Source organism: Panulirus ornatus, chromosome 4 (genome assembly GCF_036320965.1).
Source record: "Panulirus ornatus isolate Po-2019 chromosome 4, ASM3632096v1, whole genome shotgun sequence".
NCBI classification, from domain to species: Eukaryota; Metazoa; Arthropoda; class Malacostraca; order Decapoda; family Palinuridae; genus Panulirus; species Panulirus ornatus.
Genome location: NC_092227.1, coordinates 29,000,688 through 29,023,397, shown reverse-complemented (window position 1 = coordinate 29,023,397; position 22,710 = coordinate 29,000,688).

Here is a 22,710-nt window from a genome sequence, read left to right as displayed (position 1 = left end):
CCATGTATACCAATTATTCCCTCAACTGCCACATTACTCACCTTTGCATTCAAATCACCCATCACTATAACCCGGTCTCGTGCATCAAAACCACTAACACACTCATTCAGCAGCTCCCAAAACACTTGCCTCTCTTGATCTTTCTTCTCATGCCCAGGTGCATAGGCACCAATAATCACCCACCTCTCTCCATCAACTTTCAGTTTTACCCATATTAATCGAGAATTTACTTTCTTACACTCTATCACATACTCCCACAACTCCTGTTTCAGGAGTATTGCTACTCCTTCCCTTGCTCTTGTCCTCTCACTAACCCCTGACTTTACTCCCCAGAAATTCCCAAACCACTCTTCCCCTTTCCCCTTGAGCTTCGTTTCACTCAGAGCCAAAACATCCAGGTTCCTTTCCTCAAACATACTACCTATCTCTCCTTTTTTCACATCTTGGTTACATCCACACACATTTAGGCACCCCACTCTGAGACTTCGAGGAGGATGAGCACTCCCCGCGTGACTCCTTCTTCTGTTTCCCATTTTAGAAAGTTAATACAAGGAGGGGAGGATTTCTGGCCCCCCGCTCCCGTCCCCTCTAGTCGCTTTCTACGACAAGCGAGGAATACGTGGGAAGTATTCTTTCACCCCTATCCCCAGGGATAATAATGAAAGTATTTTCCTTATTTTCAGTAATTTAAGAATATTTTTATGGTACACATGAATTGATGTATATGACTGTGTATATATATAAATATATATTTTTTTTTAATTTTTTTTATTATACTTTGTCGCTGTCTCTCGCGTTTGCGAGGTAGCGCAAGGAAACAGACGAAAGAAATCGCCCAACCCCCCCCCCCCCCATACACATGTATATACATACGGAAACACACGCAAATATACATACCTACACAGCTTTCCATAGTTTACCCCAGACGCTTCACATGCCTTGATTCAATCCACTGACAGCACGTCAACCCCGGTATACCACATCGCTCCAATTCACTCTATTCCTTGCCCTCCTTTCACCCTCCTCCATGTTCAGGCCCCGATCACACAAAATCTTTTTCACTCCATCTTTCCACCTCCAATTTGGTTTCCCTCTTCTCCTCGTTCCCTCCACCTCCGACACATATATCCTCTTGGTCAATCTTTCCTCACTCATTCTCTCCATGTGCCCAAACCACTTCAAAACACCCTCTTCTGCTCTCTCAACCACGCTCTTTTTATTTCCACACATCTCTCTTACCCTTACGTTACTCACTCGATCAAACCACCTCACACCACACATTGTCCTCAAACATCTCATTTCCAGCACATCCATCCTCCTGCGCACAACTCTATCCATAGCCCACGCCTCGCAACCATACAACATTGTTGGAACCACTATTCCTTCAAACATACCCATTTTTATTTTCCGAGATAATGTTTTCGACTTCCACACATTCTTCTAGGCCCCCAGAATTTTCGCCCCCTCCCCCACCCTATGATCCACTTCCGCTTCCATAGTTCCATCCGCTGCCAGATCCACTCCCAGATATCTAAAACACTTCACTTCCTCCAGTTTTTCTCCATTCAAACTCACCTCCCAATTGACTTGACCCTCAACCCTACTGTACCTAATAACCTTGCTCTTATTCACATTTACTCTTAACTTTCTTCTTCCACACACTTTACCAAACTCAGTCACCAGCTTCTGCAGTTTCTCACATAAATCAGCCACCAGCGCTGTATCATCAGCGAACAACAACTGACTCACTTCCCAAGCTCTCTCATCCCCAACTGACTTCATACTTGCCCCTCTTTCCAAAACTCTTGCATTTCCCTCCCTAACAACCCCATCCATAAACAAATTAAACAACCATGGAGACATCACACACCCCTGCCGCAAACCTACATTAACTGAGAACCAATCACTTTCCTCTCTTCCTACACGTACACATGCCTTACATCCTCGATAAAAACTTTTCACTGCTTCTAACAACTTTCCTCCCACACCATATATTCTTAATACCTTCCACAGAGCATCTCTATCAACTCTATCATATGCCTTCTCCAGATCCATAAATGATACATACAAATCCATTTGCTTTTCTAAGTATTTCTCACATACATTCTTCAAAGCAAACACCTGATCTACACATCCTCTACCACTTCTGAAACCACACTGCTCTTCCCCAATCTGATGCTCTGTACATGCCTTCACCCTCTCAATCAATACCCTCCCATATAATTTACCAGGAATACTCAACAAACTTATACCTCTGTAATTTGAGCACTCACCCTTATCCCCTATGCCTTTTTACAATGGCACTATGCACGCATTCCGACAATCCTCAGGCACCTCACCATGAGTCATACATACATTAAATAACCTTACCAACCAGTCAACAATACAGTCGAGAGCGTGGGGCCAGAAATCCTCCCCTCCTTGTATTAACTTTCTAAAATGGGAAACAGAAGAAGGAGTCACGCGGGGAGTGCTCATCCTCCTCGAAGGCTCAGAGTGGGGTGCCTAAATGTGTGTGGATGTAACCAAGATCTGAAAAAAGGAGAGATAGTTAGTATGTTTGAGGAAAGGAACCTGGATGTTTTGGCTCTGATTGAAACGAAGCTCAAGGGTAAAGGGGAAGAGTGGTTTGGGAATGTCTGGGGAGTAAAGTCAGGGGTTAGTGAGAGGACAAGAGCAAGGGAAGCAGTAGCAATACTCCTGAAACAAGAGTTGTGGGAGTAGGTGATAGAATGTAAGAAAATAAATTCTCGATTAATATGGGTAAAACTGAAAGTTGATGGAGAGAGGTGGGTGATTATTGGTGCATATGCACCTGGGCATGAGAAGAAAGATCATGAGAGGCAAGTGTTTTGGGATCAGCTGAATGAGTGTGTTAGTGGTTTTGATGCACGAGACCGGGTTATAGTGATGGGTGATTTAAATGCAAAGGTGAGTAATGTGGCAGTTGAGGGAATAATTGGTATACATGGGATGTTCAGTGTTGTAAATGGAAATGGTGAAGAGTTTGTAGATTTATGTGCTGAAAAAGGACTGATGATTGGGAATACCTGGTTTAAAAAGCGAGATATACATAACTATACTTATGTAAGTAGGAGAGATGGCCAGAGAGCGTTATTGGATTACGTGTTAATTGACAGGCGTGCGAAAGAGAGACTTTTGGATGTTCATGTGCTGAGAGGTGCAACTGGAGGGATGTCTGATCATTATCTTGTGGAGGCTAAGGTGAAGATTTGTATGGGTTTTCAGAAAAGAAGAGTGAATGTTGGGGTGAAGAGGGTGGTGAGAGTAAGTGAGCTTGGGAAGGAGACCTGTGTGAGGAAGTACCAGGAGAGACTGAGTACAGAATGGAAAAAGGTGAGAACAATGGAAGTAACGGGAGTGGGGGAGGAATGGGATGTATTTAGGGAATCAGTGATGGATTGCGCAAAAGATGCTTGTGGCATGAGAAGAGTGGGAGGTGGGTTGGTTAGAAAGGGTAGTGAGTGGTGGGATGAAGAAGTAAGAGTATTACTGAAAGTGAAGAGAGAGGCATTTGGACGATTTTTGCAGGGAAAAAATGCAATTGAGTGGGAGATGTATAAAAGAAAGAGACAGGAGGTCAAGAGAAAGGTGCAAGAGGTGAAAAAAAGGGCAAATGAGAGTTGGGGTGAGAGTGTATCATTAAATTTTAGGGAGAATAAAAAGATGTTCTGGAAGGAGGTAAATAAAGTGCGTAAGACAAGGGAGCAAATGGGAACTTCAGTGAAGGGCGCAAATGGGGAGGTGATAACAAGTAGTGGTGATGTGAGAAGGAGATGGAGTGAGTATTTTGAAGGTTTGTTGAATGTGTTTGATGATAGAATGGCAGAAATAGGGTGTTTTGGTCGAGGTGGTGTGCAAAGTGAGAGGGTTAGGGAAAATGATTTGGTAAAAAGAGAAGAGGTAGTGAAAGCTTTGCGGAAGATGAAAGCCGGCAAGGCAGCAGGTTTGGATGGTATTGCAGTGGAATTTATTAAAAAAGGGGGTGACTGTATTTTTGACTGGTTGGTAAGGTTATTTAATGTATGTATGACTCATGGTGAGGTGCCTGAGGATTGGCGGAATGCGTGCATAGTGCCATTGTAAAAAGGCAGAGGGGATAAGAGTGAGTGCTCAAATTACAGAGGTATAAGTTTGCTGAGTATTCCTGGTAAATTGTATGGGAGGGTATTGATTGAGAGGGTGAAGGCATGTACAGAGCATCAGATTGGGGAAGAGCAGTGTTGTTTCAGAAGTGGTAGAGGATGTGTGGATCAGGTGTTTGCTTTGAAGGATGTATGTGAGAAATACTTAGAAAAGCAAATGGATTTGTATGTAGCATTTATGGATCTGGAGAAGGCATATGATAGAGTTGATAGAGATGCTCTGTGGAAGATATTAAGAATATATGGTGTGGGAGGAAAGTTGTTAGAAGCAGTGAAAAGTTTTTATCCATGATGTAAGGCATGTGTACGTGTAGGAAGAGAGGAAAGTGATTGGTTCTCAGTGAATGTAGGTTTGCGGCAGGGGTTTGTGATGTCTCCATGGTTGTTTAATTTGTTTATGGATGAGGTTGTTAGGGAGGTAAATGCAAGAGTTTTGGAAAGAGGGGCAAGTATGAAGTCTGTTGGGGATGAGAGAGCTTGGGAAGTGAGTCAGTTGTTGTTCGCTGATGATACAGCGCTGGTGGCTGATTCATGTGAGAAACTGCAGAAGCTGGTGACTGAGTTTGGAAAAGTGTGTGGAAGAAGAAAGTTAAGAGTAAATGTGAATAAGAGCAAGGTTATTAGGTACAGTAGGGTTGAGGGTCAAGTCAATTGGGAGGTGAGTTTGAATGGAGAAAAACTGGAGGAAGTGAAGTGTTTTAGATATCTGGGAGTGGATCTGGCAACCGGATGGAACCATGGAAGCGGAAGTGGATCATAGGGTGGGGGAGGGGGCGAAAATCCTGGGGGCCTTGAAGAATGTGTGGAAGTCGAGAACATTATCTCGGAAAACAAAAATGGGTATGTTTGAAGGAATAGTGGTTCCAACAATGTCGTATGGTTGCGAGGCGTGGGCTATGGATAGAGTTGTGCGCAGGAGGATGGATATGCTGGAAATGAGATGTTTGAGGACAATGTGTGGTGTGAGGTGGTTTGATCGAGTGAGTAACGTAAGGGTAAGAGAGATGTGTGGAAATAAAAAGAGCGTGGTTGAGAGAGCAGAAGAGGGTGTTTTGAAGTGGTTTGGGCACATGGAGAGGATGAGTGAGGAAAGATTGACCAAGAGGATATATGTGTCGGAGGTGGAGGGAACAAGGAGAAGATGGAGACCAAATTGGAGGTGGAAAGATGGAGTGAAAAAGATTTTGTGTGATCGGGGCTTGAACATGCAGGAGGGTGAAAGGAGGGCAAGGAATAGAGTGAATTGGAGCGATGTGGTATACCTGGGTTGACGTGCTGTCAGTTGATTGAATCAAGGCATGTGAAGCGTCTGGGGTAAACCATGGAAAGCTGTGTAGGTATGTATATTTGCGTGTGTGGACGTATATATATACATGTGTTGGGGGGGGGGGGTTGGGCCATTTCTTTCGTCTGTTTCCTTGCGCTACCTCGCAAACGCGGGAGACAGCGACAAAGTATAATAAATAATGTATATATATATATACATATATTATCCCTGGGGATAGGGGGGAAATAATACTTCCCACGCATTCCTCACGTGTCGCAGAGGGCGACTAGTGGGGACGGGAGCGGGGGGCCAGAAATCCTCCCCTCCTTGTATTTTAACATTCTAAAATGCGAAACAGAAGAAGGAGTCACGCGGGGAGTGCTCATCCTCCTCAAAGGCTCAGATTGGGGTGTCTAAATGTGTGTGGATGTAACCAAAATGTGAAAAAAGGAGAGATAGGTAGTATGTTTGAGGAAAGGAACCTGGATGTCTTGGCTCTGAGTGAAACGAAGCTCAAGAGTAAAGGGGAAGGGTGGTTTCGGAATGTCTTGGGAGTAAAGTCAGGGGTTAGTGAGAGGACTAGAGCAAGGAAAGAAGTAGCACTACTCCTGAAACAGGAGTTGTGGGAGTATGCGATAGAATGTACGAAAGTAAATTTTAGATTAATATGGGTAAAACTGAAAGTTGGTGGAGAGAGATGAATGATTATTGGTGCATATGTACCTGGGCATGAGAAGAAAGATCATGAGAGGCAAGTGTTTTGGGAGAAGCTGAATGATGTGTTAGTGGTTTTCATGCACAAGACCGGGTTATAGTGATGGGTGATTTGAATGTAAAGGTTAGTAATGTGGCAGTTGAGGGAATAATTGGTATACATAGGGAGTTCAGTGTTGTAAAATGAAATGGTGAAGAGCTTGTTGATTTATGTGCTAAAAAAGGACTGGTGATTGGGAATACCTGGTTTAAAAAGCGAAATATACATAAGTATACGTATGTAAGTAAGAGAGATGGCTGGAGAACGTTATTGGATTTCGTGTTAATTGACAGGCGCGCGAAAGAGAGACTTTTGGATGTTAATGTGCTGAGAGGTGCAACTGGAGGGATGTCTGATCATTATCTTGTGGAGGCGAAGATGAAGATTTGTATGGGTTTTCAGAAAAGAAGAGAGAATGTTGGGGTAAAGAGGGTGGTGAGAGTAAGTGAGCTTGAGATGGAGACTTGTGTGAGGAAGTACCAGGAGAGACTGAGTACAGAATGGAAAAGGTGAGAACAAAGGAGGTAAGGGGAGTGAGGAAGGAATGGAATGGGATGTATTTAGGGAAGCAGTGATGGCTTGCGCAAAAGATGCTTGTGGCATGAGAAGCGTGGGAGGTGGGTTGATTAGAAAGGGTAGTGAGTGGTGGGATGGAAAAGTAACATTATTAGTGAAAGAGAAGATAGAGGCATTTGGACGATTTTTGCAGGGAAAAATGCAAATGATTGGGAGATGTATTGAAGTAAGAGTCAGGAGGTCAAGAGAAAGGTGCAAGAGGTGAACAAGAGGGCAAATGAAAGTTGGGGTGAGAGAGTATCATTCAATTTTAGGGAGAATAAAAAGATGTTCTGGAAGGAGGTAAATAAAGTGCATAAGACAAGGGAGCAAATGGGAACTTCAGTGAAGGGGAATAATGGGGAGGTGATAACAAGTAGTGGTGATGTGAGAAGGAGATGGAGTGAGTATTTTGAAGGATTGTTCAATGTGTCTTATGACAGAGTGGAAGATATAGGGTTTTTTGGTCGAGGTGGTGTGCAAAGTGAGAGGGTTAGGGAAAGTGATTTGGTAAACAGAGAAGAGGTAGTAAAAGCTTTGCGGAAGATGAAAGCCGGCAAGGCAGCAGGTTTGGATGGTATTGCAGTGGAATTTATTAAAAAATGGGGTGACTGTATTGTTGACTGGTTGGTAAGGTTATTAAATGTATGTATGATTCATGGTGAGGTGATTAAGGATTGGCTGAATGCTTGCATAGTGCCATTGTAAAAAGGCAAAGCGGATAAGAGTGAGTGCTCAAATTAAAGATGTATAAGTTTGTTGAGTATTCCTGGTAAATTATATGGGAGGGTATTGATTGAAAGGGTGAAGGCATGTTCAGAGCATCAGATTGGGGAAGAGCAGTGTGGTTTCAAAAGTGGTAAAGGATTTGTGGATCAGATGTTTCCTTTGAGGAATATATATTAGAAATAGAAAATCAATTGGATTTGTATGTAGCATTTATGGATCTGAAGAAGGCATATGATAGAGTTGATAGAGATGCTCTGTGGAAGGTACTAAGAGTATATGGTGTGGGAGGCAAGTTATTGGAAGCAGTGAAAAGTTTTTATCGAGGATGTAAGGCATGTGTACGTGTAGGAAGAGAGGGAAGTGATTGGTTCTCAGTGAATGTAGGTTTGCGGCAGGGGTGTGTGATGTCTCCATGGCTGTTTAATTTGTTTATGGATGGGGTTGTTAGGGAGGTGAATGCAAGAGTTTTGGAAAGAGGGGAAAGTATGCAGTCTGTTGGGGATGAGAGAGCTTGGGAAGTGAGTCAGTTGTTGTTCGCTGATGATACAGCGCTGGTGACTGATTCATGTGAGAAACTGCAGAAGCTGTTGATTGAGTTTGCTAAAGTGTGTGAAACAAGAAAGTTAAGAGTAAATGTGAATAAGGTTATTAGGTACAGTAGGATTGAGGGTCAAGTCAATTGGGAGGTAAGTTTGAATGGAGAGAAACTGGAGGAAGTGAAGTGTTTTAGATATCTGGGAGTGGATCTGGCACCGGATGGAACCATGGAAGCGCAAGTGAATCATAGTGTGGGGGAGGGGGCGAAAATTCTGGGATCCTTGAAGAATGTTTGGAAGTCGAGAACATTATCTCGGAAAGCAAAAATTGGTATGTTTGAAGGAATAGTGGTTCCAACAATGTTGTATGGTTGCGAGGCGTGGGCTATGGATAGAGTTGTGCGCAGGAGGGTGGATGTGCTGGAAATGAGATGTTTGAGGACAATATGTGGTGTGAGGTGGTTTGATCGAGTAAGTAATATAAGGGAGAGAGAGGTGTGTGGAAATAAAAAGAGTGTGGTTGAGAGAGCAGAAGAGGGTGTTTTGAAATGGTTTTGTCACATGGAGAGAATGAGTGGGGAAAGATTGACCAAGAGGATATATGTGTCAGAGGTAGGGAGAACGAGGAGAAGTGGGAGACCAAATTGGAGGTGGACAGATGGAGTGAAAAAGATTTTAAGTGATCGGGACCTGAACATGCAGGAGGGTGAAAGGCGTGCAAGGAATAGATTGAATTGGAACGATGTGGTATGCCGGGGTCGACGTGCTGTCAATGGATTGAACCAGGGCATGTGAAGCGTCTGGGGTAAACCATGGAAAGTGTGTGGGGCCTGGATGTGGAAAGGGAGCTGTGGTTTCGGTGCATTATTACATGACAGTTAGAGACTGAGTGTGAACGAATGGAGCCTTTGGTGTCTTTCCTAGCGCTACCTCGAACACATGAGGGGGAAGAGGGATGTTATTCCATGTGTGGCGGGGTGGCGATGGGAACAAATAAAGGCAGACAGTATGAATCATGTACATGTGTATATATGTATATGTCTGTGTGTATATATATATGTGTACATTGAGATGTATAGGTATGTATATTTGCGTGTGTGGACGTGTATGTATATACATGTGTATGTCGGCCGGTTGGGCCATTTTTTCATCTGTTTCCTTGCGCTACCTCGCTAACGCGGGACACAGCGACAAAGGATATATATATATATATATATATATATATATATATATATATATATATATATATATATATATATATATATTTTTTTTTTTTTTTTTTTTTCAAACTTCGCCATTTCCCGCGTTAGCGAGGTAGCGTTAAGAACAGAGAACTGGGCCACTGAGGGAATATCCTCACCTGGCCCCCTTCTCTGTTCCTTCTCTTGGAAAATTAAAAAAAATTGAGAGGGGAGGATTTCCAGTCCCCCGCTCCCTCCCCTTTTAGTCGCCTTCTACGACACGCAGGGAATACGTATATATATATATATATATATATATATATATATATATATATATATATATATATATATATATATATATATATATATATATATATATATATATATATATTTTTTTTTTTTTTTTCTTTTGCTTTGTCGCTGTCTCCCGCGTTTGCGAGGTAGCGCAAGGAAACAGACGAAAGAAATGGCCCAACCCACCCCCATACACATGTATATACATACGTCCACACACGCATATATACATACCTACGCAGCTTTCCATGGTTTACCCCAGACGCTTTACATGCCTTGATTCAATCCACTGACAGCACGTCAACCCCGGTATACCACATCGCTCCAATTAACTCTATTCCTTGCCCTCCTTTCACCCTACTGCATGTTCAGGCCCCGATCACATAAAATCTTTTTCACTCAATCTTTCCACCTCCAATTTGGTTTCCCTCTTCTCCTCGTTCCCGCCACCTCCGACACATATATCCTCTTGGTCAATCTTTCCTTACTCATTCTCTCCATGTGCCCAAACCATTTCAAAACACCCTCTTCTGCTCTCTCAACCACGCTCTTTTTATTTCCACACATCTCTCTTACCCTTACGTTACTTACTCGATCAAACCACCTCACACCACACATTGTCCTCAAACATCTCATTTCCAGCACATCCATCCTCCTGCGCACAACTCTATCCATAGCCCACGCCTCGCAACCATACAACATTGTTGGAACCACTATTCCTTCAAACATACCCATTTTTTCTTTCCGAGATAATGTTCTCGACTTCCACACATTCTTCAAGGCTCCCAGAATTTTCGCCCCCTCCCCCACCCTATGATCCACTTCCGCTTCCATGGTTCCATCCGCTGCCAGATCCACTCCCAGATATCTAAAACACTTAACTTCCTCCAGTTTTTCTCCATTCAAACTCACCTCCCAATTGACTTGACCCTCAACCCTACTGTACCTAATAACCTTGCTCTTATTCACATTTACTCTTAACTTTCTTCTTTCACACACTTTACCAAACTCAGTCACCAGCTTCTGCAGTTTCTCACATGAATCAGCCACCAGCGCTGTATCATCAGCGAACAACAACTGACTCACTTCCTAAGCTCTCTCATCCCCAACAGACTTCATATTTGCCCCTATTTCCAAAACATATATATATACATATATACATAGATATACATTTATATATATATATATATATATATATATATATATATATATATATATATATATATATATATATATATATATATATATATATATATATATATATATATATATATATATATATATATATATATATATATATATATATATATATATATATATATATATATATATATATATATATATATATATATATATATATATATATATATATATATATATATATATATATATATATATATATATATATATATATATATATATATATATGTGAGAAACTGCAGAAGCTGGTGACTGAGTTTGGTAAAGTGTGTGGAAGAAGAAAGTTAAGAGTAAATGTGAATAAGAGCAAGGTTATTAGGTACAGTAGGGTTGAGGGTCAAGTCAATTGGGAGGTGAGTTTGAATGGAGAAAAAGTGGAGGAAGTGAAGTGTTTTAGATATCTGGGAGTGGATCTGGCAGCGGATGGAACCATGGAAGCGGAAGTGGATCATCGGGTGGGGGAGGGGGCGAAAATTCTGGGGGCCTTGAAGAATGTGTGGAAGTCGAGAACATTATCTCGGAAAGCAAAAATGAGTATGTTTGAAGGAATAGTGGTTCCAACAATGTTGTATGGTTGTGAGGCGTGGGCTATGGATAGAGTTGTGCGCAGGACGATGGATGTGCTGGAAATGAGATGTTTGAGGACAATGTGTGGTGTGAGGTGGTTTGATCGAGTGAGTAACGTAAGGGTAAGAGAGATGTGTGGAAATACAAAGAGCGTGGTTGAGAGAGCAGAAGAGGGTGTTTTGAAGTGGTTTGGGCACATGGAGAGAATGAGTGAGGAAAGATTGACCAAGAGGATATATGTGTCGGAGGTGGAGGGAACGAGTAGAAGAGGGAGACCCAATTGGAGGTGGAAAGATGGAGTGAAAAAGATTTTGTGTGATCGGGGCCTGAACATGCAGGAGGGTGAAAGGAGGGCAAGGAATAGAGTGAATTGGAGCGATGTGGTATACCGGGGTTGACGTGCTGTCAGTGGATTGAATCAAGGCATGTGAAGCGTCTGGGGTAAACCATGGAAAGCTGTGTAGGTATGTATATTTGCGTGTGTGGACGTATGTATAAAAATGTGTATGGGGGGGGGGGTTGGGCCATTTCTTTCGTCTGTTTCCTTGCGCTACCTCGCAAACGCGGGAGACAGCGACAAAGTATAATAAAAAAAAAAAATATATATATATATATATATATATATATATATATATATATATATATATATATATATATATATATATATATATATATATATATATATATCTTTCTTTCATACTATTCGCCATTTCCCGCATTAGCGAGATTGCGTTAAGAACAAAGGACTGGACCTTTGAGGGAATATCCTCAAATGGCCCCCTTCTCTGTCTCTTCTTTTGAAAAATTAAATAAAAACGAGAGGGGAGGATTTCCAGCCCCCCGCTCCCTTCCCTTTTAGTCGCCTTCTACGACACGCAGGGAATTGGTGGGAAGTATTCTTTCTCCCCTATCCCCAGGGATATATATATATATATATATATATATATATATATATATATATATATATATATATATATATATACATATACGAACAAAGTGCATAGGGACGCTCACCTTCATGGAACATCCAAACCTCCAACTGTCTAACAGAAAGATTCTTATAAGTGTGCCCAACATAAAACTTATAACAATTTCTATATGGCACTTTATAGATGCATCCAGGAGTATTTTCTGGTGAATTCCTGATTAAGATATTCTTTATACTATTACTGTTGCTGAAGGCAACATTTAAATTAAAGAATTTAAGCTACATGGAAAGTAGGTAAAACTATTATCAAAAGGTAGAACTAAAAGATTCTTGGTGTCAATGGTAGGTTTGGGCTCAACTCTATAAACTCATTTCTTTCCTTACTTAAGGGATTTATCAATGAAAGATCTAGAGTACGTTAACTTAAATCCAATAGAATATGTCTTCTCAATCTGATCATCAATAATATCAGTAGTACAAATACGTAATGTCCTAAGGAACATAGACTGAAATGATGATCATTTAACTCTGTCATGTTGAGATGATTAATGATGGATGTAGGAGCATGGATTGGTATGTTTTCTATACATGCTGAAGTTAAACCTGTTTCCTTGCCAATGGATCATGCAATTTAAGAATGGTAACATACCATTATTTTCATTCTCCATAGTAAATTTGATGGAAGGTACTAAATTGTTAAGTAAGTGGATAAATATCTGTAAATTTTATTTGTTAGCCAAACACAAAGAACTTCATCTACATACTTAAACCAAATTACATTAGAAGGTAAGGTATCCTTTAGTAATTTTGTTTACAAAAAATTCCATATAAAGATTACTTAGTACAGGTGAAAGAGGGCTACCCATTGCAATATCAATTTTTTGAGCATAATGATCTCCATTGAGTTCAAATATACAGTCGCTTATACACAATTTTATCAGTTCAATGAAAACAAACTTTAAAACAGGTAAATGAATATCATCCAAGACATCAAACAAATATTCTAAAAGGTCATCAACTGGAACTTCCTTGAAAAGTGAGGAAACATAAAAGCTAACTAGTTTGAAATCAAAATTAACATTGATATTGTTAATCTTGTTGACTAAATCAAAATTGTTCATGATATTAGCATTTGATACGTTACCCACTAAAGGGCTTAGTGAAGAAACTAACCATTTTGACAATTCATAAGTAATGGAGCCCACTGAACTCACTATAGGTCTTGCTGGAAAATTCTTTTTATGTGTTTTGATAAGTCCATACATAAATTACAATGAAGGGGACAAAGATGACAAACTTTTGATAAAAGAAACATTACCTTTCAAAAACAACTTCATTTCTTTATTGAAATGAGAATTAACTGCTTCTAGGGGATTTTTACTGAGTTTAGAATATGTTTTGTCATCATTTAAAAAATCATTCGTTTTAGATAAATAGTTACTTTTGTCTAAATTCACAACAGTTTTAGCCTTATCTGCTTTAGTAATATGTATATCCTTGTTTTTTTTTTAAGGTGTTAATAGCTCTTATAAATATTTTAGGGCAATTAGGTGCCACTGGTTTTGACAAAGTGGCATACTCTACACCCTTACAGATATTAATTTCATCATTACTTAAAGTATTTCTCTAAATTACAAAAAGACTTTGTGACATCATTGCAGCTGGCTTCCCTGTTAGAGCAAACAAAACTTAATCCATGGCCTAATGCACACTAGGAATCCTTATCTAGTTGTTTATTGGACAGGTTTATCACAAAAGAAGGTTTGTGTTCTCAGTCCAGTTCCTGCTTTTAATAAGATTGTCCATCTTTCAATTTAGTTTCATTTGTAGCCTATTGTGTTCATTCCTTAATCTCTCATAGAAATAGTCCAACATCCGGTTCTTCCCATACGTCGGTATTGCCATTTGAAAGGCGCGTTTCCTCTCTCTTGTAATGTGAAAAGACTCCTCCATATCAATATTATTTAATTCAAAATGTTTCTTTAAAATGATGTTTTAGAATTGGTCAGATGGTCGACCAGACAGCTGCAACAATAGTTGAGGTAGGATAGATCTTGGCAACAATTGTTTATCAAGGCATTGCCTAAGGAATCCAAATCGTAACTTCACTTGGTTGTTCTTTATTAACGATTTGGAGAAAGCAGTAACGAGAGGAGAAAGTCCTGGATAGCTTGTAGAGAAAAAATAGAAGAGCCGTGTTGAATCCATGATGGAAAGGATCACAATCTGGCGCGTGACGAATATATTTCTATGAGTCCACGTGAAAAATGAAACACAATAAGTTCCCAATTGCACTTTTGTGTAATAATCACATCATCAGGGGACACACAACAGAGAAATATAACAGTCAGTTGGTATACATCAAAGAGACGAAGCTAAGACACAATTTGGTAAATATGCGATTGTTCAAGACAGACAACGAGCGTTCATAAACTTATCATTTTACATATTTTATCAACAATAAAGTTATCTGATTTGTATAGACCATCACTAATATTAAGATTATAACTCTTTGTGTATTTGATAATAGAAGATTCAATGATATTTCTCTATGTAATAGAGTTAGAGTTAATAAGTGAGATGGCATTACTCCAGTCAACACAATGATCATAGTTTTTAACGTGATTAAACAAGGTATTTCATTCTTGTCCCGTTCTCATACTAAATTTATGTTGCGTAAGTCTAACAGAAAGATCCTTACAAGTCTGCCCAAAATAAAACTTTCAATATTTCTACATGGCACGTTATACATGCATCCAGGAGTATTTTCTGGTGAATTCCTGATGAGGATATTGTTTATAGTATTATTGTTGCTGAAGGCAACATTTACATTAAAGGATTTAAGCAGTTGGGAAGTAATGTAAAATTATTGTTAAAAGGGAGAAATAAAAGATTCTTGGTGTCAATGGATGGTTTGGGCTCAACTCTATGAAATAATTTCTTTGCAAACATAAGGGATTTATATATGAAAGATCTAGGGTACTACTTTCACTGAGAAGCAATCACTTTCCTCTCTTCCTACATGTACACATGACTTACATCCACGATAAAAACTTTTCACTACTTCTGACAACTTCCCTCCCACACCATATATTCTTAATACCTTCCACAAAGCATCTATATCAACCCTATCATTTCCCTTCTCCAGATCTTTAAATGCTACATACAAATCCATTTGTTTTTCTACATATTTCTCACATATATTCTTCAAAGCAAACACCTGATCCACACATCCTCTACCACTTCTGAAACCATACTGCTCTTCCCCAATATGATGCTCTGTATATGCCTTCACCCTCTCAATCAATACCCTCCCATATAATTTACCAGGAATACTCAACAAACTTAAACCTCTTTAATTTGAGCACTCACTCTTCTACCCTTTGCCTTTATACAATGGCACTAAGCAAGCATTCCGCCAATCCTCAGACTCCTTACCATGAATCATACATACATTAAATAACCTTTCCAACCAGTCAACAATACAGTCACCCCTTATTTAATAAATTTCACTGCAATACCATCCAAACCCGCTGCCTTGCCGGCTTTCATCTTCCGCAAAGCTTTTACTACCTCTTTTCTGTTTCCCAAATCATTTTCCTTAACCCTCTCCCTTTGCTTACTACCTCGACAAAAACACCCTATATCTGCCATTAAATCATCAAACACATTCAACAAACCTTAAAAATACTCACTCCATCTCCTTCTCACTTCACCACTACTTGTTATCACCTCACCATTTGCCTCCTTCACTGAAGTTCCCATTTTTTCCCTTGTTTTACGCACTTTATTTACCTCCTTCCAAAACATCTTTTTATTCTCCCTAAAATTTAATGATACTCTCTCACCCCAACTCTCATTTGCCCTTTTTTTCACCTCTTGCACCTTTCTCTTGACTTCCTGCCTCATTCTTTTATACATCTCCCACTCATTTGCATTATTTCCCTGCAAAAATCGTCCAAATGCCACTCTCTTCTCTTTCACTAATAATCTTATATCTTCATCCCACCTCTCACTACCCTTTTAATCTGCCCACCTTCCACGCTTCTCATGACACAAGAATCTTTTGCGCAAATTATCACTGCTTCCCTAAATAAATCCAATTCCTCCCCCACTCCCCTTACCTCCTTTCTTCTCATATTTTTCCATTGTGTATTCAGTCTCTCTTGGTACTTCCTCACACAAGTCTCCTTTCCAAGCTCACTTACTCTCACCACTTTTATCACACCAACATTCTCTCCTCTTTTTTGAAAACCTCTACAAATCTTCACCTTCACCTCCAAAAGATAGTGATCAGATATCCCTCCCGATGCACCTCTCAGCACATTAACATCCAAAAGTCTCTCTTTCGTGCGCCTATCAATTAACACGTAATCCATTAACTCTCTCTCGCCATCTTTCCTACTTTGATACGTATACTTATGTATATCTCGCTTTTTAAACCAGGTATTCCCAATAACCAGTTCTTTTTCAGCGTATAAATCTACAAGCTCTTCACCATTTTCATTTACAACACTGAACACCCCATGTATACCAATTATTCCCTCAACTGCCACATTAATCACCTTTGCATTCAAATCACCCTTCACTATAACCAGGCCTCGTGCATCAAAACCACTAACACACTCGTTCATATGCTCCCAAAACACTTGCCTATCATGATGTTTCTTCTCAAGCCCACGTGCAAATGCACCAATAATCACCCATCTCTCTACATCAACTTTCATTTTTACCCATATCAGTCTAGAGTTTACTTTCTTACACTCTATCACATATACCCACCACTTCTGTTTCAGGAGTAGTGCTACTCCTTCCCTTCCTCTTGTCCTGTCACTAACCCCTGACTTTACTCCCAAGACATTTCCAAACCACTCTTCTAATTTACCCTTGAGCTTCGTATCACTTAGAGCCAAAACATCCAGGTTCCTTTCCTCAAACATACTACCTATCTCTCCTTTTTTCTCACCTTGGCTACATCCAAACACATTTAGACACACCAATGTGAGACTTCGAGGAGGATGACAACTCCTCGCGTGACTCCTTTTTCTGTTTCCCTAGTTAGAAAGTTAAAATACCAAGAGAGGAGGATTTCCAGCCTCCCCCTCCCGCCCCCATTTGTAGCCTTCTACATGTGAGGAATGCGTGGGAAGTATTTTTTCTCCACTATCCCTAGGAATAGGGGAGAAAGAATATATATTTATATATAAATATATATATATATATATATATATATATATATATATATATATATATATATATTTTTTTTTTTTATACTTTGTCGCTGTCTCCCGCGTTTGCGAGGTAGCGGAAGGAAACAGACGAAAGAAATGGCCCAATCCCCCCCATACACATGTACATACATACGTCCACACACACAAATATACATACCTACACAGCTTTCCATGGTTTACCCCGGACGCTTCACATGCCTTGATTCAATCCACTGACAGCACGTCAACCCCTGTATACCACATCGCTCCAATTCACTCTATTCCTTGCCCTCCTTTCACCCTCCTGCATGTTCAGGCCCCGATCACACAAAATCTTTTTCACTCCATCTTTCCACCTCCAATTTGGTCTCCCTCTTCTCCTCGTTCCCTCCACCTCCGACACATATATCCTCTTGGTCAATCTTTCCTCACTCATTCTCTCCATGTGCCCAAACCATTTTAAAACACCCTCTTCTGCTCTCTCAACCACGTTCTTTTTATTTCCACACATCTCTCTTACCCTTACGTTACTTACTCGATCAAACCACCTCACACCACACATTGTCCTCAAACATCTCATTTCCAGCACATCCATCCTCCTGCGCACAACTCTATCCATAGCCCACGCCTCGCAACCATACAACATTGTTGGAACTACTATTCCTTCAAACATACCCATTTTTGCTTTCCGGGATAATGTTCTCGACTTCCACACATTTTTCAAGGCTCCCAAAATTTTCGCCCCCTCCCCCACCCTATGATCCACTTTCGCTTCCATGGTTCCATCCGCTGACAGATCCACTCCCAGATATCTAAAACACTTCACTTCCTCCAGTTTTTCACCATTCAAACTCACCTCCCAATTGACTTGACCCTCAACCCTACTGTACCTTTTTTGTCGCTGTCTCCCGCGCGTGCGAGGTAGCGCAAGGAAACAGACGAAAGAAATGGCCCAACCCACCCCCATACACATGTATACACATACGTCCACACACGCAAATATACATACATATACAGCTTTCCATGGTTTACCCCAGACGCTTTACATGCCCTGATTCAATCCATTGACAGCACGTCAACCCCTGTATACCACATCCATCCAATTCACTCTATTCCTTGCCGTCCTTTCACCCTCCTGCATGTTCAGGCCCCGATCACACAAAATCTTTTTCACTCCATCTTTACACCTCCGATTTGGTCTTCCACATCTCGTTCCCTCCACCTCCGACACATATATCCTCTTGGTCAATCTTTCCTCACTCATTCTCTCCATGTGCCCAAACCATTTCAAAACACCCTCTTCTGCTCTCTAAACCACGCTTTTTTTATTTCCACACATCTCTCTTACCCTTACGTTACTTACTCGATCAAACCACCTCACACCACACATTGTCCTCAAACATCTCATTTCCAGCACATCCATCCTCCTGCGCACAACTCTATCCATAGCCCACGCCTCGCAACCATACAACATTCTTGGAACCACTATTCCTTCAAACATACCCAACTTTGCTTTCCGAGATAATGTTCTCGACTTCCACACATTCTTCAAGGCTCCCAGAATTTTCGCCCCTCCCCCACCCTATGATCCACTTCCGCTTCCATGGTTCCATCCACTGTCATATCTAAAAAACTTTACTTCCTCCAGTTTTTCTCCATTCAAACTTACCTCCCAATTGACTAGACCCTCAACCCTACTGTACCTAATAACCTTGCTCTTATTCACAATTACTCTTAACTATCTTCTTTCACACACTTTACCAAACTCAGTCACCAGCTTCTGCAGTTTCTCACATGAATCAGCCACCAGCGCTGTATCATCAGCGAACAACAACTGACTCAATTCCCAAGATCTCTCATCCCCAACACACTTCATACTTGCCCCTCTTTCCAAAACTCTTGCATTCACCTCCCTAACAACCCCATCCATAAACAAATTAAACAACCATGGAGACATCACACACCCCTGCCGCAAACCTATATTCACTGAGAACCAATCACTTTCCTCTCTTCCTACACGTACACATGCCTTACATCCTCGATAAAAACTTTTCACTGCTTCTAACAACTTGCCTCCCACACCATATATTCTTAATACCTTCCACAGAGCATCTCTATTAACTCTATCATATGCCTTCCCCAGATCCATAAATGCTACATACAAATCCAATTGCTTTTCTAAGTATTTCTCACATACATTCTTCAAAGCAAACACCTGATCCACACATCCTCTACCACTTCTGAAACCACACTGTTCTTCCCCAATCTGATGCTCTGTACATGCCTTTACCCTCTTAATCAATACCCTCCCATATAATTTACCAGGAATACTCAACAAACTTAAACTTCTGTAATTTGAGCACTCACTCTTATCCCCTTTGCCTTTGTACAATGGCACTATGCACGCATTCCGCCAATCCTCATGCACCTCACCATGAGTCATACATACATTAAATAACCTTACCAACCAGTCAATAATACAGTCACCCCCTTTTTTGATAAATTCCACTGCAATACCATTCAAACCTGCTGACTTGCCGGCTTTCATCTTCCGCAAAGCTTTTACTACCTCTTCTCTGTTTAACAAATCATTTTCCCTAACCCTCTCACTTTGCACACAACCTCGACCAAAACACCCTATATCTGCCACTCTATCATCAAACACATTCAACAAACCTTCAAAATACTAACTCCATCTCCTTCTCACATCACCACTACTTGTTATCACCTCCTAATTTGCGCCCTTCACTGAAGTTCCCATTTGCTCCCTTGTCTTACGCACTTTATTTACCTCCTTCCAGAACATCTTTTTATTTTATCTTTTTTTTTTTTTTTTTTTTTTTTTTTTTTTTTTCCAAAAGAAGGAACAGAGGAGAGGTCCAGGTGAGGATATTCCCTCAAAGGCCCAGTCCTCTGTTCTTAACGCTACCTCGCTATTGCGGGAAATAGCGAATAGTATGAAAAAAAAAAAAAAAAAAAAAAAAAATATATATATATATATATATATATATATATATATATATATATATATATATATATATATATATATATATATATATATATATATATGGAGGAATGTGATTGGTTCTCAGTGAATGTAGGTTTGCAGCATTGGTGTGTGATGTCTCCATGGTTGTTTAATTTGTTTATGGATGGGGTTGTTAGGGAGGTGAATGCAAAAGTTTTGGAAAGAGGGGCAAGTATGATGTCTGTTGTGGATGAGAGAGCTTGGGAAGTGAGTCAGTTGTTGTTCGCTGATGATACAACGCTGGTGGTTGATTCATATGAGAAACTGCAGAAGCTAGTGACTGAGTTTGGTAAAGTGTGTGAAAGAAGAGAGTTAAGAGTAAATGTGAATAAGAGCAAGGTTATTAAGTACAGTAGTGTTGAGTGTCGTCAATTGGGAGGTAAGTTTGAATGGAGAAAAACTGGTGGAAGTAAAGTGTTTTAGATATTTGGGAGTGGACCTGGCAGCGGATGGAACCATGGAGGCGGATGTGAATCAATGGGGGGGGGGGGGGGAATTTTGGGAGCCTTGAAGAATGTGTGGAAGTCGAGAACATTATCTCGGAAGCAAAAATGGGTATGTTTGAAGGAATAGTCGTTCCAACAATGTTTTATGGTTGCGAGGCGTGGGCTATAGATAGAGTTTTGCGCAGGAGGGTGGATGTGCTGGAAATGAGATGTTTGAGGACAATATGTGGTGTGAGGTGGTTTGATCGAGTAAGTAATCTAAGGGTAAGAGAGATATGTGGAAATAAAAAGAGCGTGGTTGAGAGAGCAGAAGCGGGTGTTTTGAAATCGTTTAGGCACATGGAGAGAATGAGTGAGGAAAGATTGACCAAGAGGATATATGTGTCGGAGGTGGAGGGAACGAGGAGAAGTGGGAGACCAAATTGGAGTTGGAAAGATGGAGTGAAAAAGATTTTGTGTGATCGGAGCCTGAACATGCAGGAGGGTGAAAGGCGGGCAAGGAATAGAGTGAATTGGATGGATGTGGTATACCGGGGTTGACGTGCTGTCAGTGGATTGAATCAGGGCATGTGAAGCGTCTTGGGTAAACCATGGAAACTTGTGTGGGGCTTGGTTGTGGAAAGGGAGCTGTGGTCTCGGGCATTATTGCATGACAGCTAGAGACTGAGTGTGAACGAATGGGGCCTTTGTTGTCTTTTCCAAGCGCTACCTCGCACACTTGAGGGGGGAGAGGGATGGTATTCCATTTGTGACGAGGTGGCGATGGGAATTAATAAAGGCAGACTGTGTGAACTATGTGCATGGGTATATATGTATGTGTCTGTGTGTGTATATATATGTGTACATTGAGATGTGTAGGTATGTATATTTGCGTGTGTGGACGTGTATGTATATACATCTGTATGTGGGTGGGTTGGGAAATATCTTTCGTCCGTTTCCTTGCGCTACCTCGCAAACGCGGGAGACAGCGACAAAGCAAAATAAATATAAATAATATATATATATATATATATATATGTATATATATATATATATATATATATATATATATATATATATATATATATATATATATATATATATATATATATATATATATATATATATGTATATATATATATATATTTTTTTTTTTTTCATACGATTCGCCATTTCCCGCATTTGCGAGGTAGCGTTAAGAACAGAGGACTGGGCCTTAGAGGGAAAATCCTCACCTGGCCCCCTTCTCTGTTCCTTCTTTTGGAAAATTAAAAAAAAAAAAAAAACGAGAGGGGAGGATTTCCAGACACCCGCTCCCTCCCCTTTTAGTCGCCTTCTACGACAAGCAGGGAATACGTGGGAAGTATTCTTTCTCCCCTATCACCAGGATATATATATATATATATTTTATCACTAGGGATAGGGGAGAAAGAATACTTCCCACGTATTCCCTGCGTGTCGTAGAAGGCGACTAAAAGGGAAGGGAGCGGGGGGCTGGAAATCCTCCCCTCTCATTTTTTTTTCTTTAATTTTCCAAAAAAAAAGAACAGAGAAGGGGGTCAGGTGAGGGTATTCCCTCAATGGCCCAGACCTCTGTTCTTAACGCTACGTCGCTAATGCGGGAAATGGCGAATAGTATGAAAAAACGAGAAGAAACAGATATATATATATATATATATATATATATATATATATATATATATATATATATATATATATATATATATATATATATATATATATATATATATTTTTCTTCTTTTTTTTTTTTTTTTTTTACTTTGTCGCTGTCTCCCGCGTTTGCGAGGTAGCGCAAGGAAACAGACGAAAGAAATGACCCAGCCCCCCCATACACATGTATATACATACG